The 7,804-nt window shown below is 37.4% G+C and overlaps 1 pseudogene; it reads right to left on the reverse strand.

Annotated features, from left to right (window-relative positions):
- Positions 1-2,649: 2,649 nt before the first annotated feature.
- On the reverse strand, positions 2,650-3,751 carry LOC149198950 (serine/threonine-protein phosphatase 5 pseudogene; annotated as a pseudogene).
- Between the last annotated feature and the right edge of the window lie 4,053 nt (positions 3,752-7,804).

Here is a 7,804-nt window from a genome sequence, read left to right on the forward strand (position 1 = left end):
ATATGACCAAAATGTTGGTCGTGTTATAAGATACTGTAAATTAACTACTAATAGTCATATATATGTAAATTTTAGTCATCATTTGAAACCAATTAATGACCAAATAAATATGACTATATTTTAGTCGTGTTATAAGATACTATAAGTTAGCTACTAATAGTTATATATATGCAAAATTTAGTCACCATTTTAATCAAAAAATTATCATTTGCAGTAGTCATTTATCTTTTTTTGGTATTTTCATATTCATTATATAAACCACTAATTTAGTAGCTTATATTCATTTCATTTAATTTCATTCATAATCATTATAAATGACTAATTTAGTCAAACATTCATTTTATTCGTGTTGATCATTAATTAATATAAACTACTAATTTAGTAGTTTTAGATTGATTTTATGTGTTCATTATTAATCAACATAAATTAATTAGTATGATTTTGCAGCTAAATGCCATACAATGTGCATGTTTATGTAATATGATAATGCAAAGTTGCATATGTTAATTACAAGACTAAATAATAGCAAGTACACATAAAAATAATTTAAACCATATAAATTTTATTATATAAAATATAAAGTATTACAATATGAGTTTCCAACTTAATATCGGTTGGACTACAATTTACACATGAAATAGTGTTTCATCATTTCAAAACATTATCAGTATGTTGCCAAAGCATTGCAAGTGAATTCACCAACTCTGAAGGCTTGACCATCAGTCTCTACGAGTGTGTCTTATGCAAGATATTGGCTCTAAGGGTATCACTGGACATATTCTCTTCTCTCTCTCATTTTGCATTTATTTCTCCAGTGTTATTGTTCTCCTCTTTCTTCAATTGTTGCTTCTTACCATCAATATTAAGTTCCTCTCCTAAAAATGAAAGAATATACAGTGTAGAGTATAAGACATGAAAGACGATGAATACTTGAATATAAAATAAAGTAGAATATAAAATATTTATATGACATATACCTCAACATTCGATAGTGGCCACCATGTGGCTAGATGACCTTATAAACAAAGAAAATAAAACTTCACCATAGGAAATAACACCTTAGAAACTTACTATTCAACCTTCGACAAAACCTTAGGCACAATCTGATGCCACCTTATGGAAACTCAACATTGAATCAAACGCCCTCTACCATTTTGTAATGCTATTCACACCAGAACTACTAAACAACACTACCATCCTTACACATTCATGCAGTAGGTTCCACAACTTTGTTCTCCTCTACAAGATGCCCTGAGTGTATTGGTCAATTTCGTTTCATAATTGTCCGACCAATGCTCGATGGGCTCGCTTGGTTATCCAGCACCTTCTAAGAAATATCGTTGAGTTTGTCCGTGGCCGTTCCGGCTCAAATTTGGGTCAACTTACAAAAAAATTTCACAAATTGTGCACAAGCTGGGTAAATCTGGCATAAATACTCTGTCAACTCAAAGGTCGGATTACTTTCTATGAATTTACATTATAATACGTGCATCATTTATTTGTTGCTGATGAGATCAGATACCTCAAGGCCGGTTTCATTTTTCCCCCTTTCAAGTGGGGTCTCCCGATCTTCTGTGCGGACCCCTAATCAACAAAAGCATAGTTTCATTTACGCCCAAATGGTGACTTCTGTGAACTGGAAATTAACCGACACCAAGCCAACACTTTCCCATGGAGATTCCAGTGGCATTTACAACTTATGACTGACTCTGGTTTTAACTTATGACGGGTTCCTCTGACAGAACATACGAAACTTGATTCCTATCAACGACATCAACAACTTATCACTAACGCTGAATTTAATCTATGATAGGTTCCTCCAATACAACATACAAAACTTGGTTCATATCAATCACAACGATTTCTGTGCCAAAAAGGTCTTCAAACCCTTCTACAGGAACCTCGTAATTCCTGTGCCATTAACTACCAGGAAAAACTCATTCAGCGACTACAATTCATGCATTCAAACATTACCATTTCGTATTACAGCAACATTTCACATATTCATTAATCATTTACCAATCATCACATAAATCAGACAGAAATTTCTGAGCAGACACTTACACACTTGTCCAATTGACCATGGGGAGATCAAGTCATAGAAACACAAAACTATTACAGGTTTATTATGCTGAATCTTTATTAGCATATTATTGTTACCTCAACAGCCTGATCATACAGGGATGAGAGTGCTCTGCCCTGGCCCTCTCTATCTGTCAGACCTCCCCTCACTCGATCTATCTCTCCCCTGCTGCCTCTCTTTTTTTTTTCCAGAAAGAAGTTATACATAAGTCATAGCTAACTACTTCTTCCTGCACATGAAAGAATTAGTTATACAGTTATAACTCAATCTTTATCTTCATTTAACTAAACTAGACCACTTTTAACTACTTGCCCTTATTGAAATTAACACAAATTTAACAACTAAGTCTTCCTCAAGTCTTGCATTAGCCACAACATGTGACCACTCCGTCACATTTTTGGCCAAGTCCAGATGCTCCTGCATCAGACTCTCACGCTTGAAAACATTCATGATCTCCTGATCATGTGCTTTCAAAAAGGAACGAAGAGAAAGGGAACAAAAAAAATTCCTCCTGGATCCCAGACTTGGTCCTGGAGTTGTCCATGTGCTCTGTTCCTCTGTTTAGGCTACATGTGAGCTGCTTCCTGCTTCATCTTTCGTCTCTGGTCACAATAGTTTGGAGCTGCGAAAGCCATAATAAGTTTGCCACCGTGTTCAATTTCATAATCTTCCTCTTTAACTTCATGAGACCTGACCACCAGCTCAAGATTGTTTTCTTGGAAAGACCTTTTGGTCACATCTTCTCCAAAAGACAAACCAACATCTCGTTTGCTAGGTCCACACCCTTTATGGGGTTGTGGATCACTCCAAAGTATTTCACACATCAGAACCTCTTCAGGCGGCTCTTGGAATCGAACAATTTCTTTGATATCATCCAGTCTTATACCATCAACGCTAAAAAGACTACCATGAACAACAAAAATCTTGTCATTGAGGATATGAGCCAAAAGCAAGCAACAAAACACTTCAGCGAAAAGCTCAACCATGCTTCCACTGTACTTGGACTTGACTTCGCCCTCAAAACTATAAATCTGGTTCTTACTCCTGCTTTCATGATTTCCTCTTGCAAGAAAGAGTTCAGTTGGACACATACACTTGAATACGAATATCACAAGTATGACTTCAACTGAAAATGATCCTCGATCAACAAAATCACCATTAAAAAGATAAAGATTGTCCTCCGAAGGAAGCCTACTAATCTCAAAGATGTTAAAAAGGTCATAATACTGACCATGGATGTCATCACAAACAATGAATTGCTTTCCATTCGGAATATCGATGTCAACCAACAATGGCATCGCCTCCAGCAAATCCTTTACTTGCAATAATATTTGAAATGCAGACATGTATGTTTTCCTGATTCTTGAGGTCATCCATCACTTTCTTTATAAATGCCAATGTTATATTTCCTCCTCCTATTCTATGCTGTCGCTCTACCTTTATTGAATGAAAATCAATGGGATCAACAACAGAATGATTCACAAGATCATTCATTGAGACGGCCTCAATAAAGCTAACTCTTTTGACTGCTATTTCGGTCTCTTCAAGCTTTTTCGTGGCACCATGATCATTTGGACAAATTCTCTTAACCTGTTGAAAATCTTTTAGTACTTGACTGATCACCTTTTCTGATGCTGCCAGCCTTTGCCTTCTGGTCTGCTTCAACATCAGTTTCTTTATGTTCTCAATCTTTGTTTCCAGTCGATCTTCCTGCTGGTCTTCTTCATTAATTCTCCCTTCCTGCTTTAACTTGTTGCTGCTGTCCAACTACATCTTCCTCTGTTTCACACATCCACACTGTGTGTCTCCTTTCAACAGTATTTCAACTTGTTGTTCTGGACTTTTTTCTTTCATCAACACTTCAAGGTGTTGATTTAACTCCTTCAAAGAGTTGTCAAGTTTTTCCTCTGTATCATCTATTCTAATAATGCTTCCTTGCCCTGGTTCACAGTTGTGAGCTTCTTCCTCTGCTTCTGCTTCCTTTACTGCAGACCTCATGCAGTCTTTATCAGGTACTGGTGCTTTTAACCATTTCTCCAATAACTCTAGCTCCTTCTCCCATACATTAGCTTCTTGATGAGAGCTTCTTTCTTTTCCTCCTTGAACTTGTTGTTGACTACTTGTCATTGTTAGCTCTTTTTCCTTTTCTTCACCTTTTGCTAGGTGAATTTCTGCTTCAGGTCGTCTTTCTTGAGGTACGTTTTTCAGGTTGATCAACTCAACATCTCCCATGGTTGACTCAATCATTCCTATCATCATGACAACATGATGATCTCTTACTATGTTTTCAGAAATCATGGTCTCTTCTTCATGAACTTCTTTGACAATCTTCATTGGTTGTCCTTTTTCACCTTTATATGTTGCTTCCACTAATATTTTTGAGCTCTCGCCTTCTACAAAGTTTTCTCTTCCAGGATTGTTAGCTACATTCCATGTGGGTGACACTGAATCGCTTGAAAACAATGTTGAGGAGCCATTTAGTGGAGAGGAACAATAGCTAGGACCACATGCTCCCTGCCAAGTAATGTCTCTACCAACTATGGGCAACCCTATTATTGATACATTAACCAACTCAGTGGAATCAGAATGTCCTGAGTGGACAGGGTGATTGTTGTTTCCCACAGTTAAATTTTCCAAATTTCAAATTTCTTTTAATGCTGTAAGATTACCTCTATCGCCGTGAAGACAAGATGTCGGCAACTTAACCCTTCCTTCAATTGATTTCATGTCCCCGCCTGCCAACTTTTCAAGGGAACTGGCTTGATACGCATCCCAAACCACGGGAACAGAACAGTGTTGATCACCACATTTGATGGCATTTCCGCCAGGTTTCCGTTGACCAATAAATAGAAAATTAAACGATGATTTGTCTTCCCCTGCCTGTCGAACTGATACTTCCACGTCAATTAAACCCTCTTTGACCTCTTCTGTCTCTCTCGGGCTACTCCTGGAAAGTTGCACATCCTCTACAGAATATTTTTTAGATGTTACATCTTGAACTAACGAATTCTTTTCTACTGATAAAACACTCTTCCTGATGCTTATCTAGCCCTCTTACATACCTGAACTTCCTTCGAGCGGTAACATCGTAGCCAAGATTTCTAACAATGGTGTATGCAATGTTGGAAGCTTATGTGGAACATTAATTATTTTATTTGTGTCTTTCCCATAAGGTTGTGTTTCCACGATTCCATCAGTTTTATCTTTTGTCACCTGTTTCTTTGAATTTCGTTCTAGTCTTCTTGTCAACATTTCAATATGCTGATGCAAGTTCTCTTTTGAACTTTTGAGACCCTCATACGATCTCACCTCTTCCTCATCATCATCCAGAGATATTCCTTCCTCTGGCTTGCAGATAACTTCATCTGCTTCATCTGCTTCTCCTGCTTCTTCAAGCATTTTCCTCTGAAAAAAATTTCCTGCGGCATCTCCCATTCTTATCCTTGACTCAAAGAATTTGAGTTTCCTTGTCCATGAGACAATCTCCTTTTGCTTCCACCTCATCTATAATGAGTATACCTAGGGGGGATAATATGGGGTACCAAGGGAGGTACCCAAGGTAATAATGTAATAATGGGATGGGCCATAATAATTAATAAGTTGGTTAACCCATGTCATGTAAGGGACCACAAGTAGTTAATAATAATGTAATGGGCCCATGGTATTAGTTAATGGTATGAGGAAACCATGGTAATGATGCATGGTATTGTATGTATGAGGCCTATATAGAGGCTAGAGACTCCACATGGAGAGATATGAAGATGAAGAGAAGTATTATTGTATGAACAGGCATATGGCTTGTGGAGTTTTCTCCTTCCTTAAGGAGTGAATGTATGGTGTTGCCCTACCATAAGGGTTTTGATAATAAAGAGAATCATTTCTATCTATTTTGATCTTGTTCTTTCTTGGGTTTATTTCTGTTATCATATATCTTTTGGATCAAAGCTACAACAATTGGTATCAGAGCTACAACAATTGGTTATATACCTAGGGGGGATAATATGGGGTACCAAGGGAGGTACCCAAGGTAATAATGTAATAATGGGATGGGCCACAGTAATAAATAAGGTGGTTAACCCATGTCATGTAAGGGACCACAAGTAGTTAATAATAATGTAATGGGCCCATGGTATTAGTTGATGGTATGAGGGAACCATGGTAATGACCCATGGTATTGTATGTATGAGGCCTATATAGAGGCTAGAGACTCCACATGGAGGGATATGAAGAGAAGTATTCTTGTATGAACATGCATATGGCTTGTAGAGTGTTCTCCTTCCTTAAGGAGTGAATGTATGGTGTTGCCCTACCTTAAGGGTTTGATCAATAAAGTATCATTTCATCTTATTTCTGGGTTTATTTGCATTGTCTCATATTTTTATATCATATCTATAATATTTCCGGGTTAGATCTACAACAATTGGTATCAGAGCACTTTCTTGGGCAAACCGTGGAGAATTTTTTTTATTTTTTGTAGGGATTTTTGGGTGGCGAAATTGCAGATCAGATCTGTACGTTTTGGTGCCAGATTTGTAGAATCTAATTACAGATCTGTATTCCTTGTGAAAAAATACCCAAATTCAAAAAAAAAATCAGTTGAATCGGAGTCCGGATGAAGGAGATATCGCTGATTTAAAAATCAGTGGGGTTGCAGACAATTTTCAGGACAGCGAGTTTGCGGCGCAGATCTAGAAGTCTTGGTGCCAGATCTGCAAGATCTAATTGTAGATCTGGAATCTTTGTGAAAAAAAACATGATTTCAAAAAAAAAAATCAGTCGAATCGGAGTCCGGATGAGGGAGATATCGCTGAATTAAAATCAGCTCTTTTTGCAGAAATTTTGGGTGACGGCGGGAGAGTAGCAGCGCAGATCTGAAATTTCAAGTGCCTGGATCAAGATTTCTACCACATGGGCAGATGCAGAGTGGTTGTTCCATTTCTAAAAACAGGTTATAATAGAGATTCTGAGCAATATTGACGGATCTGTGACCATTTCAATTTTTCACCAATATTTTTGTGATGGCGGGCCTAGATCGGAGTTCGAGGGACTTGTATAAATTTGACGGTTCTCACACGTCAACATGGCTAGCACAAATGGAACAATATTTTCGATTGAATCATATCCTAGATGATTGGACTAAGCTTATGGAGGGGACCAGGTACCTGGACAATGAACGATGGCAATGGGTGGAATGGCATCAGCGTCGCAATGGACCTTTTCAGAATTGGGATGCCTTCAAAAAAGCTCTTATAGAGCGCTTTGACCGTAAATCAAATATTGTGGATAAGCACACACAGACAGACACACAGCCTAGCAAAGCTTTTATTTTTACAGGAAAGAAGGAAACCAAGGAACCAAAAGGGTTATTTTTGGCTGGTATCTCTGTATTGCAAGTTCATGGATTGATTCAGAAGGAGAAAATCATTGTGTCTATCAATCCGAGTTGCAAACAAAATCTTATAAATGTCAACTTGGCAAAGAAATTGCAAGTCCCAACAAAACAAATTGAACATATAGAGGTTGATGATAAGGATGTTCAAATCTATAAGGATTTGAAGCTTTCTATGGATAAGTATGTGTTTCATGGTGATTTTTATGCTTTAGATATGGATAACATGGATGTTGTTTTGGGATACCCTTGGATGGAATCCGTGGGTACTATCAATATTAATGTGCAGAAGAAATTCCTGAAGCTACGGTATAAAAAGAAGAAAATTACAT

This window comes from Pinus tabuliformis, chromosome 2_1 (genome assembly GCF_031772625.1).
Source record: "Pinus tabuliformis cultivar Carrire ecotype Pingquan chromosome 2_1, CPIR1, whole genome shotgun sequence".
Taxonomy (NCBI): Eukaryota; Viridiplantae; Streptophyta; class Pinopsida; order Pinales; family Pinaceae; genus Pinus; species Pinus tabuliformis.